This window comes from Notamacropus eugenii, chromosome 5 (assembly GCF_028372415.1).
Source record: "Notamacropus eugenii isolate mMacEug1 chromosome 5, mMacEug1.pri_v2, whole genome shotgun sequence".
NCBI classification, from domain to species: Eukaryota; Metazoa; Chordata; class Mammalia; order Diprotodontia; family Macropodidae; genus Notamacropus; species Notamacropus eugenii.
The window spans coordinates 414,902,132-414,922,281 of NC_092876.1; the positions used below are offsets into that span (position 1 = coordinate 414,902,132).

General features: G+C 37.7%; 1 protein-coding gene across 6 annotated transcripts in view; it reads right to left on the reverse strand.

Moving 5' to 3' along the window:
• AGPAT3 (1-acylglycerol-3-phosphate O-acyltransferase 3) overlaps positions 1-20,150 on the reverse strand; it is a 154,471-nt gene that overhangs the window by 101,997 nt on the left and 32,324 nt on the right. Inside the window, exon 3 of one of the 6 annotated variants that reach the window (XM_072614817.1) lies at positions 14,543-14,675. The exons of 4 other annotated variants lie outside the window; for them this stretch is intronic. The gene's annotated coding sequence lies outside the window, so the exon portion shown is untranslated. Of the gene's footprint in view, positions 1-4,226; positions 4,457-14,542; positions 14,676-20,150 lie in introns of those variants that run through there. One more of the 6 variants, XM_072614819.1, reaches the window with a different exon arrangement.

A 20,150-nucleotide genomic window follows, 5' to 3' on the forward strand; every position in this document is an offset into this window, starting at 1 on the left:
GGGAGAGAGGGAGAAAAAAAGGGAACAGAAATAAAGAGGAAGTTAAAAGTGGGTTGGGGGGGACGAAATGGCAAACAGCTGCACCTCCAATTCCAGGGTAGCTATTAGACAAGTAGAGACTGATTACTTGCCAAGCACAGTGCTGGAAGCAGCAACAGAAGAATTCCAGATGGGTAAAAAGAAGAAGGAAAGGAAACAAACTTCAGGATGAGAACCTCCGAGGGAAATATTGTAGCCAAAAAGAAAAAAAGAAAGAAAGAAAACGACAGACTTTTGGGATGGAATCCAAATTTGAGGGCTCTGAATAGGGCATTTTCCCCTATTTGGGGGAGGGGGCATATAGCTGTGATTTCATCACTTTAGGGAGCTCCCAGTGAGGCAACTTCTACCAATGCTCCGAAAACTGAAGCCTGTGAAACTGAAAAGGTTAAGAACTTTGACGTCTATCACAGAGTCCAGCGGGTGTATGTGGCAGAGGCAGAAATTAAATAGATGTCCATCATCCTGACTCAGGGACAGGTTCTCTATGCACTGCACCAACAGCGCTTTAAATAATTTACTAATTGGGTCTAAACTGCAATAATTTAACCAGATTGAATAGTGACTATTATGCAATAATTTTATTTTGCACAGAAGTTAACTCTATGCCAAGTGCCAAAAAAATTTTTAATCTAGTTTAAGCAAAAGACAGTCCTAGAAATCACAATCAACAAGTATTGCTTGAGTCTGGAGACGCTGTTCTAAGTGTTCTGGGAATATCAAAAGGTAAAAAGAATGCAATTAGTTTCCTTTGAAGAATTAGCTGGATTGGGATTTTTCAAAAATGATAATTCACAAGACTGAATTTAAATACTGTTTCAAGAACATATCTATTACACAAAGTGGCCTCTCTGTGACATTTGATTCCTTTAATACTCTCTTTGCTATCTATCACGCTTTACAGCTTCTTTTTTCTCCTGACTTCTTTCTTTTTCTCATCCCCTAATAATAGGGAAGCACCTTCTAGTTTTTTCTCTCTCAAAAACCTGATTCATTTCCATAGCTTGAACAAGCATTTTTATGCAGAAGCCTTTTCAACTCAAAACCTTCATTTCAAGCCTCTATTTTCTGTCCAAAATTGAAAATAAAATGTCTTGTTTCTAAATTAATCACAAAAATTCATGATTAAGAACCTGCTCTTTGCTTGGCACTGTGCTAGGAATTAGGAATAAAAAGGCAAAACATGAAAAAATCCTTGCTTTTAAGGAGTTTATGTTATCTAGGAGAGACAACATGTACACATATAAATACATACAAAATAAGTACAAGGTAGTTACGGAAAGGCAGCTAAAACGGTTTAGGGAAATAAAGAAAGGCTTTGTACAAAGGGTGGTGTCTAAGTGGTCCTACACGCTACACCAGGATTAAACTTGTTATTTCCACCAGCTATCCTCCAAGCCATCTCACCATTTGCCTGCTGCCACTAATCTACTTCTCCCCAATAGAGGAGGCTTTAAGACCTGACCTGAAACTTTAATCTCCATCCCCACGTGTTCCTGAACCCTGCTCTCTCCCTGGGGAAGACACTTTATTCATCCTTGGAACTCCCAACATAAGGCCCTGTGCAGTTAACTGGTGACCAATGTGTACAAACTAGTACTCAAACCACCATTTCTACGGACTAGTCCTAAACATCAGCTTTATAGCTCATCCAACCATAGAGGCAGCTTGGTGGTACAGTGGACAGAGCACCAGTGCAGGAGTCAGGAGGACCTGAGTTCAAATCTCACCTCAGACACTTGACACTCACTAGCTGTGTGACCTTGGGCAAGTCACTTAACCCCAATTGCCTCATCCTGGGTCATCTCCAGTCATCCTGAGGAATATCTGGTCACTGGATTCAGATGGCTCTGGAGGAGAAGTGAGGCTGGTGACCTGCACAGCCCTCCCTCACTCAAAACAAAGTCAAGTGCAAGTCATGTCATTATTTCTCTGATAGAATGGTCTTCTTCAACCACGAAGGACGAACACACACACCATCCAACCATCCAACCTGGCCATCTTACCTTCTGCCTGCCTTCTCTCCCTTCCCCAACATTTTCATTTTGCATAACATCCCTTCCCTGCTGTCAACTTCTATTAGAATGTAAACTTCTATTTGTCTCTTTTTAAATCTTTGCATCCTGAGAACTTAGCAGGATGTCTGGAGCATGGTAAAAGCTTAATAAAAGCTTTTCTTTCTTTCATTTATTCTCGAAGGGAGTGAAGGGTTCTAGGAGGTGGAAGTAAAGACTAATATCACAAAACCAAGAAGAATAAAGTATCTAGGAGGAGAGAACGGTCAACAGTATCGAACACAGGAAAGAGCCCAAGAAGGTTGAGAACTGAGAACACATCATATCGGCAAGGAAGAGACTGTTGGCAATTACCGTGAGAATATTTTAAGTTGACTGATAATCACCTTGGAAGGCACACTGATGAAAGAAAACAATACATTTGCTATCTTTCTTTTTGATTTTTTCCCTCTATCTGGATGTAGTAGAAAGAACAGTGGACTAAGAATCAGAAAATCTGGTTTTTAATCTTGGCTCCATCATTTGCTATTCGACTGAGTTGGGGCAGAATGACGATACTTATCCTTGCTTACCTCACAGGGTTGTTGTATATCAACTACAAAAGGCTACACAAAAGGTGCTTTGTTAAATCAACAGTATCATCTTTGTATAACACAAGACATAAATTAAGTGTCAAAGATACTTTGCTACTTTAGTACATTGCATCTATCAAATGAGATAATATTGAGTACAATGACCGGCACATAGTAGATAGACATTTTGTGACAGCTCATACTGACTACGATACTTTTACTTCTTTGCCTCTGCTGAAGTTCTAGGGAAGTATATTAGTAACTTCTTTAAAAGAGGTGGTAATTACTCTGATAATTACCATTAAAACTACAGTTACACTAGGGCTTCCCTCAGAGTTCATGTCCTGGGAATATCTTCTAGAAGATCTGATTACTTTCTTGAAATTTGAATAAATTCATTTGAATCCTATCTGAGCTAGGCCAGCCTCGTTCAGAATTCTGCTCTGTAACGAAGACTGATATTGTGAGTTCACAAAACTTAAATTTTTCAGAGTTTTAACAAAAATAGTACCATCCCAACTAAATTCACTAAAGTGATCTTAGGCTGTTAAAGAGTCAAGCTAAACCTATAGAAAGGTCAGAAATTCAAAAGAAAGTTGAAAATTTCTATAGGAAAATATGGTATCAAACAAAGTAAAGTTTCAACTAAGAGGGAGCTTTTGACTTGAGGGATATTTTTTAGTTAGGTATTGACATGTAAGAAACCATGGCAAAGGAAAATTTTTCACATGGCTACATTTATTCAAATCTGAGACAACTAAACAGAAAAAATAGGAAATGCAATCACTTTGTCCTAATCAGTGACTCAAAAGCTAGTGGATAAAGACCCTCATCTAGAAAGCCTAGTGAATCAATGAATTACAAAGGTTTTTCTCCTCTTTTAGTCACTAAAATGAAAATAAGATCTGGAAAATATCAGAAATTGCCCTTTTCTCTAAGCTGTGGTTTATACATTTTGCAGGCATTATTGTGGTTGGTTAAAACATTAAACAGTAGCCTCAAACTCTCCTCTAGGAGATATGTTGAGGTAAACAAAGTGTAACTATTGGTTCAGTATTTCAATTAACTGCTTCCTTTCTCAGTCATCTCCTCATTTACAGTGTAGGCCTGAAGCATTGTAAACTAAAACTAAAAGGCAAAACCCTTAAGATTCTAATTCCAACTGTCACTGACTCACTGTAATACCTGAAAGGAGTCACTGGGCCCTTCATGGCTTCAGAGTAAAATCCAGTTATCCAAAACAATGAGATATTAACAGAGGAATTGAGTAACTAACAAAATGTTTTGAAATACAGATATATAATTATATCAGAATTACCCTCAACGCCAAACCCCCTGAGTATTCCCAGTTTGCCTCCATAGCTGCAAGGTTGTACTCACTCGAGAGATGGTAGGGAGCAAAGTCTCTGATAATTTCAGAGACAATAAGGTATTATAAATTAAAGCCATTAAAAGGTTATACCTAAAGTACACAAGTTCTATATCTGTGCATTTTAAGAAGTGAAATATAAATGAAGAAATCCATTGTTTAAAATGAAATGTTACAGATAAAAGGACCAGTCCATTTGCAAAAACGTTTAACAAATAAGGTTTGACTCACTCCATCCTTTACCGGATTTCCTCATAACATGTGTGTTTATATATCCCATTAGCTATGAGCTAGAAATGTGATCTGGTCTAGATAGAAAAAAGGAGAAAGAGAGAAAACAGGAGAGGGGGAAAGAGAGAGGGAAGAAGAGAAGAAAAGGAAGAGAGAGGGAGAGAGGAGGGAAGGGGGGAAGAGAGAGAGGAGAGGCGTGAGGAGAGGCGTGAGCAGAGAAGAGTAAAGAAAGAATATTTTATTAAGAGGTTACTATGTGCTAAACAATGTGCCATGCACTTCAGGGATATAAATAAAATAAAACCAGAAAAGACTGTCCCTACTCAAAAGGAGCTTACATTCTAACAGGGGAAGACAAAACATCAAGCTAGAAGGGGAAGGTAGAGGAGAAGAGGATATCACTATATAAAAATTTAGGAACAGCGTTAGGCTAGAGGTGCAACTAAAAATTAATTAAAACAATAACTTCAATAAGCAGCTAGGTGGCACCATGGGCACAGAGCACTGGTCCTGGAATCAGGAAGACCTAAATTCAAATCCAGTCTAAGACACTGTGTGTCTGTGTGATCCTGAATAAGTCTCTTAACCTCAGTTTGCCTCAGTTTACTAATTTGTAAAATTGAGATGATAACATACCTACCTATCAGGGTGTTTGTGAGGATCAAAAGAGATGATATTTATAAAGTCCTCAGGACAGTACCGGGCATGTGGTAAGCAGTATATAAATGTTTATTCCCTTCCCTCTTCCCTGCCCCAATGCAGAAAAAGAGATTATAAAATAAACAAGGAAAAGAATCAGTATTTATGTACATTAATAACAAAATCTAGCAGAAAGAGATAAAATCTATATTTATCTATAGTTATGTAAATAACTACAGTTTTGAGCTTCATTTTATCATGCTTTACAGATATTATGTTTTAACAAATTAAAAGTCTGTGGTAACCCTGTGTCAAGCAAGTCTACCAGCACCATTTTTCCAGCAGCATGTGGTGACATCGTGTCTCTGTGTCACATTTTGGTAATTTTGCAATACTTCAAACATTTTCATTATTATTATTTCAATCATAGTGATCTGTGATCAGTGTTCTTTGATGTTACTATTATAACTAATTTGGTGTGCGACAAGCACGGCCCATATAAGATGATGAATTTAATCAATAAATGCTGCATGTGTTCTCACTGCTCCACTAACTGATATTCCCCTCCCTCTCTCCCTCTCCTCCTTCTCTATTTCCTGAGACACAGCAATATTGAAATTAGGCTCATTAATAATCCTACAATAGTCTCTAAGTGTTCAAGTGAAAGGAAGAGTAAAGTGGCACAGTAAATTTCATTGCTATCTTATTTTAAGAAATTGCCAGTCACCCCAGCCTTCAGCAACCATCACCCTGATCAGTTTGCAGCCACGAACATCAAGGCAGGACCCTCCACTAGCAAAAAGATTACACCTTGCAGAAGGCTCAGATGATGACTAGCATTTTTTGGCAATAAAGTATTTTCTAATTAAGGTGTATATATTTTTAATTCATAGTGCTATTGCACACTTTAGACTGCAGTACAGTGTAAACATAACTTTCATAGTCACAGGGAAACCAAAAAATTTGTATGACTCACTTTACTGCAGTGGTCTAAAACTGAACCCACCATATCTCCAAGGTATATCTATATATAAATAATCTGAGATTCTACCTACCAATATGTGTGTACTCAAGAACTAAAGAAACAAAGGAAGGAAGACTTTCATAACTTGAGAAATACTAATTCTTTACGGTTGGATCATACCAACATAAATTTAAATGATGACACTATCAAATTCATTTACATATGTAGTACTTACCAATGGGTTAACCTATAGGGCTAGACAAAATAATATAATTCAGCTGAAGGAACAAAAGGTCAAGAATTTCAAGGGAAATATGAAAAACAGGGAATGAAAGAGCACTAGCACTTTCAGATATCAAGCTATGTGACAAAGTAATGAGCATCAAAATTATTTGGTAGTTGATAAAAATAAAAAAGTTGACTAATGGAACAGATTAGGTAAATGAAACCCAGAAATAACCTAACATAATAGCACTGTGTTTAATAAGTCTAAGGATAAAAACTTTGGGGGAAAGGATTCCTTATTGGATAAAAAATGCTGGGAGAACTGATTTAGATTTAGATTAGACCAATGCCTAACATCATATGCCACAATACATGACCTAAATATAAAAAGTATCATCGTAAAAAATTAAAAGAGAAAAGAAATCATGATAACAGCTAACATTTATATAGTGCTTACTGTGTGCTAATCACTTATGCTAATCACTAATCACTTGCAATTATGATCTCATCTGATCCTCACAACAACTCTATGAGGCGAATGCCATCATTATGTTCATTTTCAGATGAAGAAACTGAAGCAGTTTAAAAGACTTGCTCACAGCTAGAAGTGCTTGAGGCTAAATTTGAACTCAGGTTCAGTGACTTAAGCCCAGCGCTCTAGTCACTGTGCTAGCCAGTTGCCTACAAATATCCTTCACAGCTATGGCTAGGAAAAGGACTCCTACTTAAACAAGGGACAGGGGAAATTATAAAAATAAAGCAGACAATTTTAATCACATAAAATTTCAAAGCTTTTGAATAAAAGATATATTGTTAGATGGGAGATATGGGGGGGGAATCTTCGCACAAATTTTTTTGATAAAGATCTAATATCCAAGAGTTTAGAAAGAATTAATAAAATCACTTAACAACAGTTATTTCCCAGTTAATAAATGGTCAAATTATATAAATAGTTTTCAAAGAAAAGCAAAACTATTAACAACCATATGAAAAATGCTCCAAATCACTAATTAGAAAAATGCAAATTAAAACACTCCTGTGGCTTTACTTTTAAAGTGGAAAATGACAAAAGAGGAAAACAGCAAATTTTGAGAAGGCTGTGGAAGAAAGAGAACTGACCTAAGGAATCGTCTGTAATAGGGTTGGTAGTAGAGTCGTGTGCTTTGAACACCCTCTAGTAAAGTGAGTATGCTCCATTAATATTATGATCTTGACCCTGCAATCTCTTTTCTTCCCCCTTTATGTATTTTTTATTGTGAACTTAATAACACTAAAAGGACCATGCTTGTTAATTGCATCCGTTGATGCAAGAATTTTAAAATAATTTAAAATGTAATTTTTGTTATTTTATTGTAATTTACTATGATATCTATCTGTACAGATGTACTTTACATAGAAATACTTACAAGAATATATTTCAATTTTATTTTGAAATAAGCATTTTCATTCTGTTATGTCTAAGCTAAGAACTGACTCAACCAGTCTGGAAAACAACCTGAAAATACACTTCAAAAGTCACTAAACTGGAAATACCCTTTGACCCAGTAATAGTATCATTAGGCATGTATCCCAAGGAGATCAAGGCAGAGGAAAAAGATTGAGAATATTTATTTATAGCAATACTTTTTATAGGAGCAAAGAACTGAAAACAAAATAGGTATCCATTAACTATGAAATGGCTGAACAGCCTGTGAGATATAATTGTGATGGAATTTCATTGCACCTTAAGAAATGAAAATAATGAATTATGAAAAGCATGGAAAGACTTGTACAAATTGATTGAAAATGAAATGAGAAGAACCAGAAGAATAATTTACACAGAGACAACAATAACATGAAGAAAACAACTCTGAGAGATTCAGAACTCTGAACAAAGCATCAAACAATATTAATTTCAAAAGAATGAAGATGAAATATACCTTCTGCCTCTTGAGAAAAAAGCAATATATTACAGAGGTACCCTGAAATATATAGTCTCAGACAGGGCCAATGTGTTGATTTGGTTTGCCAGACTACACATATCTGTTACAAAGGAAGGTTTCTACTACATGAATGGGAGATTATAGGTGGGATGGTGAACCTGCAGCCTCGAGGACACCTGTGGCCCTCTAGGTCCTCAAGAGCATCCCTTTGACTGAATCCAAACTTCACAGAATAAATCGAGGCCACAGATTCCTCACCCCTAGGTTAGCCACTAGTGAGAGAAATGCAGAAAAACTTATTTAATGCACAGAAGAAAACAAAATGTTCAGAAAGGAGCCCAAATAAATAAACCAGTTTTGTTACTACCTTATTAAATTAAATACATGTGTATATAAACACTCTTCTTAAAAAACAAACCATACATAAAGAAGTTCATTTCCTATGCAAGCCTCTTTCTTCTTTTAATAATGAAATATAGGCATAACAGAATGAAAATGCTTATTTCAAAATAAAATTAAAATATATTCTTGTAAGTATTTCTATGTAAAGTACATCTGTACAGATAGATATCATAGTAAATTACAATAAAATAACAAAAATTACATTTTAAATTATTTTAAAATTCTTGCATCAACGGATGCAATTAACAAGCATGGTCCTCCTACTGTTCTTAAGTTCACAATAAAAAATACATTAATGGGGAAGAAAAGAGATTGCAGAGTCAAGGTCATAATATTAATGGAGCATACTCACTTTACAAAGCACACGACTCTACTACCAGCCCTATTACAGATGATTCCCCAAAACATGAACTTGAGTACTGACACGTCTTCTGAGTTCCAGACTCACATCTCTAAATGCCAATCAGATATTCACATCCCAACGTCCCACTAATACCTTAAATTTGGTATATTTACAAATGAGCTCACAGTATTTCCCTCTTTAGTCCGTGGCACCACCGTTTATCTGATCTCCCACGTTCAAAACCTTTAACACCACCCTCACACCTCTCAAAGTCATCCTTCTCTGTATTATTACTGTACTAGGACAGACCCTAATTCCTACCCACCTGGATTATTGGAACCTTCTAAAAGTGCTTTCCTCTTCTACTCTCACCCTTACAATTTGTTTCTTCATATTGCTTCTAGGATACATTTTTTTAAAATGTATAAATCAGGGCACGTCATTCCTCTACTCAAAATTCTTCAGCAGCTCCTGACTGACTACCACTACTAACGCTTAAGCTCCTCTGTCTCATATTTAAGACCCTCCATAATCTAGCACCACCTTATTTTCCCAAAATTTAGTCAGCCTCGAACAGCACCTGGCATAGAGGCAGGAATAAATGTTTGCTGACCGACTGATAGTACTGCCTTTGATGAAACACACTCTCCATTCCAGCCAAACCGGACTTCTATTTATGGCCTCATCCTCTTCCCTAAATGTGCCTTTCACTCTCTACCTCTGTGCTTTTGTTTATGGTCTTTCTTATCCCTGGAATGTCTTCTCATTCTCATTGGTACTCCCTACTCATGCTTCAAACATAAGTGTGAATGCCTTCTTCCTTGATCTCCCTTTTAGTAACAGACCAACACATATGCATCAGCTTAGACCTCATGTAGCGCTCATTTTGTAACTCTCTAATGCATTTACCATGTATTATTATTTAGGGGGTAGTATGGTACAGCTGAGCTGTCCTCAGAGTCAAGACCTGGCTTCATTTTACGTGACTCTATAGACAAGTCACTGAACCCTTTCAGTGCCTCACGTAACTCTTTATGACTATAAATTTTAGGACAAATGTCCATCTGCATTGGTAGGTGGAGTTTTCATACCATGAATTCTCTGTATCAATGAAATCTCAGTCCTGGTCTCCCCAAAATTGTGTGATATACACAAAATCTGTCTATTTGTATATATAATATATATCAACTATAACCTCCACGAGGACAAAGACCACCTTACCTAAATATTATCTCCTCCAGAGCCTAGCATGATGTCCTGCACAGAGTAAATACTTAATAAATGTTTGTTTAATGAAAGCCCTCCCAACCCTACTAAGAGTTTAGTTTATATAAAGAAATTTATCTTTATTAGTATGTTAGCCAAACACATTAGCCAAAATGATTTGCACACATTCTGCTGAATCCTAATCATTTTTCAAAGACCTGACAATTCATAACAACAATTATAAAACAAAAGTTACCAAGGCACAGATAATACTCGAACATTCTGACTCTACTTGTCAAGGAGGAAATCTTAAATTACTTACAATTGCACTATCTGAGAATATGGAGAATAACTATCCTATAACGGGCTTGTACTCAGGGCTCTTTGACCATGTTGAGATGAATTAATGAAATACAAGTAATAACGTCTTGTCACAAGAATAAAAATTCTAAATCGAACATCAGATGAAATAAGATATAATGAATGGACTCTATGACCTTTAGCCTTAGAGGTAATGCTTATCTTGGCTCCAGAAGTGCCAAATCTGATGAGGAAGATAACCTAATTAGAAGAACTCTAGAGAGTACCAAGACTGGGGTCAGAAGACCTGAGTTCAAATCCTACCTCAGACACTTACTAGCTATATAACCTTGAGCAACTCATTTAACCCTGTATGCCTCAGTTTGAGGTAAATAAATGAACTAGAGAAGGAAATGGCAAATCACTCCAGTATCTTTATCAAGAAAACCTCAAATGGGGTCACAAAGAGTTGGACACAACTGAAACAACTGAACAATAACAACTCCCATTCCAAGTAATCCCTTGTCCAAAGAAAACCAGGTGATTTTAGGAATTCCAGAATGATGGGGAAAGAGAAAATAGTTCAATTTTACTTCTCAAGTTCCCAACTTCCAGCAACACAATGTTTTCTTTGTGTTCAGTTTTGCCATTGTTTTCTTTTCTCTTTAAAAAATAAAATAAAACAAAATGGGCACTTAGCTTTCCTCTTGTTGGCTAAATGAAGTCATTAATTAATTGAAAAGCATTTATTAAGCACTTATTGTAAGTCAGACACAATGCCAAGTGCTGGCAACACAAAAAGAAAAGAAGCAAACTAGTCCCTGCCCACAAGAAGCTTGCATTTTTTAAAAATAAATTTTTATTACTAACTCTTGTTTTTACATCATAGCTTTCCCATAAAACTATAATAGGATCAGTACCTATGAGGGTTCCCCATCTCACCTTTTCCAAGTAGGTTAGACTACTTCTTTCCCTAATGATCAAGGAAGTTATTCTGAAGATAAGACTGCCCTAGGGGACTAAGGCTCAACCATGTCAGGATTCCTGGTTGAAGGGTATAAAAGAGGCCTGCCCACTTGGAACAGGCCCTTCACAGTTGGAAGATGTTGGGGAGTCTTTGCAACATCTTGTCCCATAACAGCAAACCACTTCTATGCAGAGATTTGGGAGGGGGAGGGGGGAGCCACAACTACCAACCTACTGTGCTACATCCTTGTGAAATGGATTTCTATGCCATAGTCAAATAAACATCCTTCTGTTAATTATTAAGAGATAGTAATATTCTATTACATAGATGAACCACAATTTGTTTAACCAATCCCTAATGGATGGGCACTTACTTGGTTTAACAGTCTACATTATAATAAGAGTCAGTAGCTAGGTGATGTGGCCTGGTGAAACCAAAGGGATGGTTTGATTTACTGATTTACATGTCCTTTCTAGGTATTAGGTGGTATTGATTTTCTCAGAGCAAGAGGTAGAAAAAGGGGGAGGAGAGGGATCACATACACACAAAGTGGCATGGCAAGAAGATGGCCAGAATACATCATGGAAAGTGAAATCTCATCAATAAGAAGCACAGGGTCTCAGGGCAAGAAATGGCGAGTGTGGTAAGAGTCAAGCACTGGAGAAGGAAGGAAACAAACATTTATTAAGTGCCTACTCCATGCTAAGCACTTTGCAAATATTATCTCATTTGATCCTCACAACAAACCTAAAAGGAATGTGCTCATATGATCCTGATTTTAAGTCGGGGATAGTGAGGCAAACAAGTTAGGCGTACAGCGCCCCAGTGCAGGAGAAAGAATATGAACACAAAGTTCACTCTCTTCTCTACTGTTAGCTTCACTCTAGGGCAACAATATCCAGAAGGGGGGGAGTCCCTAGTCTCATGGGGAGGTGTGGTACTCCACAAAGAATGAAACCAACCAAATGGATCATGAGAAGATAGATGAAATCCCACCCTGCCCTCAAGAGTTAATTGTAAGTCTTGCCTCTCACACAACCACACTCCACCCCTTCCCACAGCTATACAAGCTTCCTATCTTTCTGCTTCTGTCAGGCAACTAGGAAACCCAGTAGACAGAGCCTAGGACCTTAAGTCAGGAAGACCTGAGTTCAGATCCTACCTCAGATACTGGCAAGTCACTAAACAACTGTCTGCTTCAGTTTCCTCATCTATAAAATGGGGATAATAACAGCGTCTATCTCTGAATTGTGAGGATCAGATGAGATCATACTTGCGAAGTACGTTGCAAACCTTAAAGTTCTATTACTGGGCCCAGCTGACTGCTGTGATGGAGCCTGAGTCACATGGCATGGTAGAGTAAGACTGCCAAATGGGTGGAGCAGGAGGGTAGAGCAGGAAGTGAGAGTGAGGCAGAGTCGAAAGACAGCAAGGCAGTGCTGAGGCACAGTAGCTAGTGTGAGTGAGTGAGGGAGGAATTTTGCCAAGGGAGCTTGTTTTTGGGGAGGCCTGATAGAGGGAAGGCTTGGCAACGTCAGTGTTCCCTGGATTGGTGATGTGTATTTTTGTTACCATGGTGGAATTGGCTTTCTGGTATCTGGATAAATATCTTGGTTTCATCTCTGAGGAATAAAGTTAGTTATATTTTACAAATTTACCCTGGAAATATGCATGCATATTCCTAGCGGCTGTTATGGGTATCACCGTGGCATTACCATAGTGGCCAAGATGATAACGATGATGATAATATCTGTCAGAAGACCTGCAGGGCAATTATGATGTAACTGAAACCAAGACTGCACAACTGAAAAACTTACTCTCCTCCAACACATGCATTCCCTGATGCAAAAAGTGCCTCCTGGAACGCAAGTTTTGTTTGTGCTCTGTGAGGGCAAGGGCCCCAAACTGTGCCCCCTTCTTATTTTGGGTTGAATAGGTATGGGTAGAGTACAAATTGCAGCACAGATCTCAATTACATTATCTTTCTTCCCAAATCCAATCTTATTCTGAACTTCCCTATTTCTGTCAAGGGCACCATCAGCCTTCCAGTCGTCCAGGTTCTTCAACTCCAGTGTCATGCTCATCTCCACTCATTGCACACATCCAAAACATGTCATTTCTACCCCCACTATATGTCTCATATAAATCCTCTTCTCACTCTACTCGTACAGCCAGCACCCTTGTTTAGCGCCTCTCCCTAAAACTACAGAGTTGGCCTCATTAACTAGTCTCCCTGACTCAAGTCTCTCTCTACTCCAGTTCATCCTCTGGACCAAGTGATCATGGCACCCTTATATTCAATAAACTCCAGTGACTCCCTTTTACTATTACTAGGATCAATTATCCAGGAACAAAGTACTGGGCCAGACTTATTACTTCCCTTTCCTATTAATTCAGATATTCCTTCCTGTTTTCTAACACATATAAAAAAAAATCCATAACATATTCACATGTTAGTAGGAAGTAAAGGTATGATACCATTCAGTAAGCAGAACCACATACAGAAGAATAGATATTGAAAACATTCTGCTGAATTCAAATAATTCACTTTTGCTTATTGTTTTTGTACTGTTTATCGTGAACTCTTTTGCTTATTGTTTTCATACTGTTTATGGCAAACTCTACACAAACACAAGTCTTACTGAAAAGTTAGGTTCACTGACTCAGTGACCTGTTATGTGCTTATTTTACAGTGCATGTTTCAGTTTTTTTAAGGTACCTAAAAGAAAGATAATTTCATTTACTTAGCTAGCTACAGTGATCAAATTAAATAATTAATTGATAGCAAGCAACTGCTATTTACAAGTCTGCCCTATTGCCCAAGTCATACAGAGATTTTTTTTTTAAATAATGAAGTATATTATATCATATAGTAAAAAAGTTTTTTTCTGTACTTTTAGCAAAATACTTTTGAAATAATATTTAGTCATCTTTCATTTTATCCTTTTTTAATTTCTATTTTTGCATATATCTTACAAGATAGAGAGGGACTAGACCTATGACTTATTTAGTGTAGAGAATTCTAGAATGAAGAAAACCTCTCTACTAATGCTTCTCTGCAGATACCCAGGGCACTGAGAAGTACATTCAAGCTTACATGTGAAAGCATTGTAATGAGTACATAATGATTTGTACCCAGTGGTCACTTAAATATCAGGTGACATTGTAGCAAAAAGATGAATATGCTAATTTCGTCACCATAACCCTGAATCACTGAAACTGTATTTCCCAAAAATTCTGAGTATTTATTCTTCATAGATGATTCTTCAATAGATAATTAATACTCAATACAAATACAAGGACTTTTTCCAGTCATAAATGCAATACTATATCAATAATAGCACCTACCTCATGGGGTTGTAAGGAGGATCAAATGAGATAACATTTGTAAAGCACTTAACATAGTGCCTGGTACGTAGTAGTAGGTGCTTAATAAATGCTTAGTCCTTCCTTCCTTCCTTTCTTCTTTACTTCCTTTCTACTATGAGATAAAGGCATGAGAATAAGATAGAAAGTAATACAGGTTGCTCTACCAGTTAATTTAAAATCCTACACAGACTCTTCAAAGCTAACTGCCAATTTCTACTACTCTTAGACTGGATACTTTAAAAAACAGAAATGTTGTCAACTGTGCTAAGCCACTTGATGATTCAACAACTGAGAAAAAAAAATCAGGACCTAGAACAAGAAATCTAAAATGACTCCAAATAAGAATATGTTGTTTTCTTGAGACATAGTACTAAAGTGTCATTTGGCAAATGTCAGAAAGGATGTGGGGAAAAATGAGACATTAATGCACCATTTTTGGAGTTGTGAACTGATTCAACCATTCTGTAGAGCAATCTGGAACTATGGCCAAAGGGCTGTAAAGTCATGCATGCTCTTTAACCTAGGAATACCACTACTAGGTCTGTATCCCAAAAGAAATAAAAAAGAAAAAGGAAAAGGATCTATCCACACAAAAATATTTATAGGAACTCTTTTCTGGGAGCAAAGAATTGAAGATGAGGGGATGACCATCCATTGGGAAATGGCTGAACAAATTGTGGTATGTAATTATGATGGAATACTATGAGAAGTGATGATCAGGAAGCTCTCAAAATAACCTGGAGACTTACATGAGCTGATGCAAAGGGAACTGTACTGAGAACAAAGAAACAGCAATACTGTAGGATGCTCAGCTGTCAATGACTTAGCTATTCTCAGCGATACAACAATCCAAGACAATTTTGAAGGATTTGTGATGACAAATGCTATCCGTCCCCAGAGAAAGAACTGATAGTATCTGAATACAGATTGAAGAATACTTTTTTCCTTTATGTTTCTTGAGGGTTTTTTTTGCCTATGTTTTCTTTTACAGCATGACTATTATGGATAAGTTTTGCATGACTACACAAATATAATCTATATCAAATTGCTTGCCTTCTCAGTAACGGCGGTTAAGGAGGGAAGAAGGGAGAGAATTTGGAACTCCAAGTTTTAAAAACAAATGTTAAACATTGTTTTTACACGTAACTGGAGAAAAAATGCTAAACAAGAAAAAAAAGTGTCATTTGGGAGAGAAGACAACTACACAGAAAAAACATCCATGCGCAGGCACATTTTCCCTCTTGACCTCCCTTGGTTTATTTTTCCTTTACCTTATTCCCAAAAGGGGATAGTCAGAAATAGCTCAGAACTCAGACTTAAAAAAGCAAAAGAACATAGAAGCACTAAAAGATATAGGGAGCATTACACATTCTCACTTTGAATTTTTTTTCCAACTGTTTGAAATTGTGAACTCCAACAAGGATAGGACCCACATTCTCTTTGTTTCTTTTTAACAATCCTACACCTAGTAATGATTTGTAAGTAATGGTAACTTAGTAATGCTAAATGAGTAAGGAGTAAAAATAATAAGAGCTAGCAATTCTATTGTGCCCACTATGTGCCAAGTACTCTCCTAAGCACTTCCCAAATATTACCTCATTTGGTCCCCACAATAATGCTGGAAGATAGGTGCAATTACTATCCCCATTTTACAGGTGAAGAAACTGAAGCAAAAAGAGGTTAAGAAATTAGACCGAGGGGGGCAGAGCCAAGATGGCGGAGTAGAAAGACATGCATATGGAGGCTGCCCCGACACAGCCCATAAAACACCTGTAGAGGAGGACTCTCAACAAATTTTGGAGCAACAGAAGTGGAGAACAACAGAGTGGAGGAGATTTCGAGCCCAGGGTGACCTGAAAGACCCACAGGAAACATCAGTTGCACCGGACGCAGAGCGGAGCTCAGAGCACACAGCCCAGCCCAGCCTTGGCCAAGAGCACTCCGCTCGTGACCAGCCCTCCGGGGTGGAATCTCCAGTTGACAAATCCCCAGACCCAGCAGCAGAGGGTCCGCAGATCCCTCAACCCACAGGCGCCAAAGGTCAGTGACGGGGTTTATTCAGCCGGCCAGGAAGGGAGAAGGGCCTTCACATCAGGCAGGGAGCAGGAGTTCTCAGGGCAGCCCCTACAGCAGCCTGAGACCACAGCTGGATAGTAAAAACCCCTGAGGGCACTGAAGAGCTGAGTCTTACCTCAGCCCTGTGTAGACGCCCTGAGGCAGCTGGTCTTTGTCTCGAACTGAATGGAGGCCCTGCCCCCGCAGCTTGACTGAATCCCACCCCCCCAGTGCTAGCTTGGCAGAACTGGAGGTCAGGTGCCTGTGGAGAGGAAAACGTGGCTAAGATTCTGGGCACAAAAATCCTTCCCTGCACTCAGACTAGCACACATTTGATTGTGCCACCTTGGAGAAACTGATACCTTACAGGTCTCCAGAGTATACCCTACTCTTGACAAAGGACCCAAAAGTCAAGTAACTGGTTGGGAAAATGCCCAAAAAAGGGGAAAAAAAATAAGACTATAGAAGGTTACTTTCTTGGTGAACAGCTATCTCCTCCCATCCTTTCAGATGAGGAAGAACAATGCTTACCATCAGGGAAAGACATAAAAGTCAAGGTTTCTGTATCCCAAACATCCAAAATAAATACTTAATGGGCTCAGGCCATGGAAGAGCTCAAAAACGATTTTGAAAATGAAGTAAGAGAGGTGGAGGAAAAAGTGGGAAGAGAAATGAGAGAGATGCAAGAAAAGCATGAAAAGCAGGTCAACACCTTGCTAAAGGAGACCCAAAAAAATGCTGAAGAAAATAACACCTTGAAAAATAGGCTAACTCAATTGGCAAAAGAGGTTCAAAAAGCCAATGAGGAGAAGAATGCTTTCAAAAGCAGAATTAGCCAAATAAAAAAGGAGATTCAACAGCTCACTGAAGAAAATAGTTCTTTCAAAATTAGAATGGAACAGATGGAGGATAATGACTTTATGAGAAACCAAGAAATCACAAAACAAAACCAAAAGAATGAAAAAATGGAAGATAATGTGAAATATCTCACTGGAAAAACAAGTGACCTGGAAAATAGATCCAGGAGAGACAATTTAAAAATTATGAGACTAACTGAAAGCCATGATCAAAAATAGAGCCTAGACATCATCTTTCATGAAATTATCAAGGAAAACTGCCCTGAGATTCTAGAACCAGAGGGCAAAATAAGTATTTCAAGGAATCTACCAATCATCGCCTGAAAGAGATCCAAAAAGAGAAACTCCTAGGAACATTGTGGCCAAATTCCAGAGTTCCCAGGTCAAGGAGAAAATATTGCAAGCAGCTAGAAAGAAACAATTCAAATATTGTGGAAATACAATCAGGATAACACAAGATCTAGCAGCTTCTACATTAAGGGATCGAAGGGCGTGGAATAGGATATTCCAGAAGTCAAAGGAACTAGGACTAAAACCAAGAATCACCTGCCCAGCAAAACTGAGTATAATATTTCAGGGGAAAAAATGGTCTTTCAATGAAATAGAGGACTTTCAAGCATTCTTGATGAAAAGACCAGAGCTGAAAAGAAAATTTGACCTTCAAACACAAGAATCAAGAGAAGCATGAAAGGGTAAACAGAAAAGAGAAATCATAAGGGACTTACTAAAATTGAACTGTTTACATTCCTATAGGGAAAGACAATATTTGTAACTCTTGAAACTTTTTTCAGTATCTGGGTAGTTGGTGGGATTACACAGAGAGACAGAGAGAAAGAGAGAGAGAGAGAGAGGGACAGAGACAGAGACAGAGACAGAGGGCACAGGGTGAATTGAATAGGATGGGATCATATCTTTAAAAAAGTGAAATTAAGCAGTGAGAGAGAAATATATTAAGAGGAGAAAGGAAGAAATGGAATGGGGCAGGTTATCTCTCATAAAAGAGGCAAATAAAAGACTTTTCAGTGGAGGGAAAAAGAGGGGAGGTGAGAGAAAAAACATGAAGCTTACTCTCAACACATTCAACTAAAGGAAGGAATAAAATGCACACTCATTTTGGTATGAAAACCTATCTTACAGTACAGGAAAGTGGGGAAGAAGGGGATAAGCAGGGTGGGGGGAGAGGATAGAAGGGAGGGCATGGGGAGGACGGAGCAATTTGAAGTCAACACTCTTGGGGAGGGACAGGATCAAAAGAGAGAATAGAAGCAATGGGGGGCAGGATAGGATGGAGGGAAATATAGTTAGTCATACACAACACGACTATTATGGAAGTCATTTGCAAAACTACACAGATATGGCCTATATTGAATTGCTTGCCTTCCCAAAGGGAATGGGTGGAGAGGGAGGGATGGGGAGAAGTTGGAACTCAAAGTTTTAGGAAAAACTGTTGAGTATTGTTCTTGCAACTAGGAAATAGAAATACAGATAATGGGGTATAGAAAGTTATCTTGCCCTATAGGACAAAAGAGAAGATGGGGATAAGGGAAGGGAGGGATGTTAGAAGAGAGGGCAGATTGGTGATAGGAACAACTAGAATGCTTGACATTTTGGGGTGGGGGGAGGGGAGAAATGGGGAGAAAATTTGGAACCCAAAATTTTGTGGAAATGAATGTTGAAAAGTTAAATAGATAAATAAATTTTAAAAAAAAGAAAAGAAAAGAAATTAGACCAAGGTCACATAGCTAGTAAGTTTCTGTGGCCAGGTATGAACTCAAGTCTTCCTGATTCCAAGCCTAGAACTCTATCTACTGTGCCACCTAGGCAAATATGCAACCATAAATGACTAACCTGCTAAATGTCAAAATGAAATGAATGAATTTATATGTAAATTAATTATGTGACGAAAGTAAAATCTGAGAGCTGGGTTCCTCTGGTTCCTTATGCCTATTAGAGAGACAGCTTAGAAATTACATTAAGTCCCACGTTCAGGATTCTTAATTATTCCTCCTGTGCTCTCTGAAGCATCCTTTGAAAAGTGGTGACAATGTCTAATGCATTAAGCTGGTCATTTAAAAAGTTTTTTGCCCCAACATACAAAGAAATGTGATTTTTAAAAAAAGGTATTTTCTTGCCTATTTTAGGCTCCAGGGAATGAAATTCAATTTTAGAAGCAAATTAGCATTCCAGAAAGTGACAAACCTGAAAACTACAGACAAGATTGGCTATAAATTTTTAAATTACTACAATTTTCCATGAAATCACAACAGCACCTTTTAAATATTAACTATACTGCATTCAATTCAGACAGCATGTACGGAAATTTTGCTGCCTGGTACACTGACTACTTTTAACCTCTTTTCCTACCTTGTAACCCAATAAGCCTGGAGACTTTTTTTTTGTATTCTTTTTTTAAATTCTTTTCTAATTTTTGCATTTTCAAATTCTACTTTCCAGTGAAAGAGCATCAAATAACTAATCTCAGAATTATATTTATAACTCTTTTGTAACTGATCAACATGTAAGATTAGTAGGAAGAAAATATATGGAAATATCTTCAAGTAAGTTCTCAATTTTACATGGAAATAGACCTGAAAAATGGAAGCACAATTACTTTTTTCCTCCTAACCCAATGTAATCTCTCATTTTAGTGTTTTTTTTTAAATATTCTATTTGGA